Source organism: Fukomys damarensis, unplaced genomic scaffold (genome assembly GCF_012274545.1).
Source record: "Fukomys damarensis isolate Sample0158 unplaced genomic scaffold, DMR_v1.0_HiC HiC_scaffold_39, whole genome shotgun sequence".
NCBI classification, from domain to species: Eukaryota; Metazoa; Chordata; class Mammalia; order Rodentia; family Bathyergidae; genus Fukomys; species Fukomys damarensis.
In genome coordinates, this window is record NW_022900951.1 from 43015911 (window position 1) to 43018464 (window position 2554).

Consider the following 2554-nt stretch of genomic DNA (forward strand, 5'->3'; position numbering starts at 1 on the left):
AAAAAAAAAAAAAAAAAAAAAAAAAAAAAAGCATGTTTCTCACTGGAGTTCTCAATGTACTGTGTTATAAGAGCAACATTTAACATAAGCTAAACTGCTTTAACCTAAGTATGCTTACCGCTCAGATACACTCCTACAACACAACTAACTGAAAGAAAGCTAAAAGTTGTTTTATGTTATGGTCAATACTGAACTTTGTTATTACATTCTACATGATGTCTCAGTTTGAGAATTACTGAAAGTGTTCAAAAAATATATCGGGGCCAGGGATGTAGCTCAGTGGTTCTGCCGCCTGCCTTGCAAGAGCAGGGACCCGAGAGTTCCATCCCCCGTACCAAAATAAATAAGTAAATAAATAAATATTTAATAATAACAAATAAAAAAATATTGATTTCCATTTTACAGTAAGCAAGCGTGAACCACATGCCTGTAATGCAAAACTGTGAAATTTAACTTTTGTTTTCTAAAAAAAACCAAACAAACAAAGAGAAAGAAAGGGGGGGAAGAAAAGAGGCAAAGAGAGGCAGAGTAAGGGATGGAGGACAGGTGAGCTAGCTGACCAAGAGCAATCGGAACCAATTATCTTTTCCACCTACGAATTATACTAGATACACTAGACACGCCTCTCACTCTATCCAACTCCCACAATGCACAGCTCTATTTCTGTGTAGCTACTTAGTGCCCCTCCTCTACCTAAGCAAGGTTTGACTGATAGTTACTGGCGTTCTCCTGAAGAACTTGGTCCTGTCCACTCATATTGCTCTGACCACCCTGAGTACCTGCATAACCACTGCTCAGCTGCTGGCTGGCAGAAGCCCCTGTAACTAGACTGGTTAGAGAAGCCCATCCCTCCTCCTCCTATCATTTGGCTACCATAAGCACCGCCACTTGCCCCTGCTGTAGAATTCAGAAAGAGTGCTCCATAGCTGTGGTCGCGAGCCCCTACACTTGTTCCTACGGTAGAATTCGAGAAGAGCTCCACCTATCTGCGTTGCCTATTAGCTTTATCTTTTGCCATAGCTGCCCCTGCATCTTCATGAGTAGCAAGGTCAACATCTGCCTCACCTGTAACCCTGCCATCGGGTCCAATTTCAGTGTGTACTCTCATGGGGTTAGGAGGTGAAAAAACATCATTCTCAGTGGCTCTGTAAGGTAACCCCCTCCTGTGTACACAGTGCCAGATGGTGCTCTGGAAACCACGCCCATCATCTCCATATCTATGGTCAGACATTCCTGAGAAACAGTAACGGAGGTCTCTTCCAACCTATCAGACCAAAAGCCATAGCCATCGTTAAAGGCACCATAGTCCTCAGGGCCTTCATACCCTCCGCCATAGGCACCCCACCTCATCCTTTCAAACCCAGCTCCCTTACCAGTGCTGCTATATCCTCAGCCAGCCCTGGGCTTGTCATAAGGACTTGGCCACTGCATAGCCATGAGCTTTCGAGGGGATCACAGTGGGTTCAGATTTCACCTCTGCTGCTCTTGAATATTTCAATGTACCTGTGCCCCATTCTTTCCTTGTGTTTCTCTAAGGTCTTTCCAGCTGTCTCCTGCGTTATTATACACATTTAAGAAAATATTTTGCTGTGTTAAAATGAATACATTTACCAGTTTACAAGTTTTTTTTTTTTTTGGTACCAGGGATCAAACTCAGATCTTTGCACTTGTGAGGCAGGCAGCGGAACCACTGAGCTAAATCCCCAGCCTCCAACTATCTCCTATGAAGCAAATTGCACAAAGGTCTCCCCTATGTTCCACCCCTGAAAGTCCACTGGCAGTGTCATCCCATTTGGCACAATTTCCAACCCTTAAAAGAACTGAACAATCTCTCCCTTTCTATGGCCAACGGGAGTCCTCTAAGCCAGATGAAACCATCAGCAGCAGTACTGGGACTATGTAGACCTGCATGCTGCAACACTCGATCCATTTCGACACTGCTGGGCCTGAATACGTCAACCTGTCTGTGCCCCGTGGCTCCTCTGTCCTTCTTCAAAGCCAGTTTCACTTCATCTTCTGTTTCAAGTCCAACAAATGTTTCACCACTTGGCTGCCTTCTCTTGTACAGATAAAATGAATACCTGATGTGCCATTCTGGATTTTGGAATCAGAGAAGAACTGCATCCATCAGCAGCCTAGCAGGACCAGGGCAGGCTCCCGCCTTCCTGTGCTCAGCATCATGGTGACTGTTGGGCTCTTGGTGGCAAGTGTGGCTCAATGCAGTTTTGATGTGGCTCTAAAAATGCTGGGTAATCAACCAATATATACATAAAGAAGATATGGATTTTTTTAATACAATTGAGTACTGTTCTGCCATAAAGAACGATAAGCTTGAGTCATTTCTAGCTAAATGGATACACTTTGAGACCATACTCTCAAGTGAGATAAATCAGACACACATGTGTAAATACCCCACTGTTTCTTTGGTGTGAGAAACCAAAAATGGAAACCAGAACTAAAAGGTATAATAGATATTGGGAAATGGGAAGAAAATGTTCAAGTGAGAAGGGTAACAAGGGAGGTGGGAGGGGGAAAGGAAAGAAGGGACAAGGAA

The 2554-nt window shown here is 43.9% G+C and overlaps 1 pseudogene; it reads right to left on the reverse strand.

Annotated features, from left to right (window-relative positions):
• Positions 1-693: 693 nt before the first annotated feature.
• Positions 694-2147, reverse strand: LOC104849828 (annotated as a pseudogene).
• Positions 2148-2554: the final 407 nt, after the last annotated feature.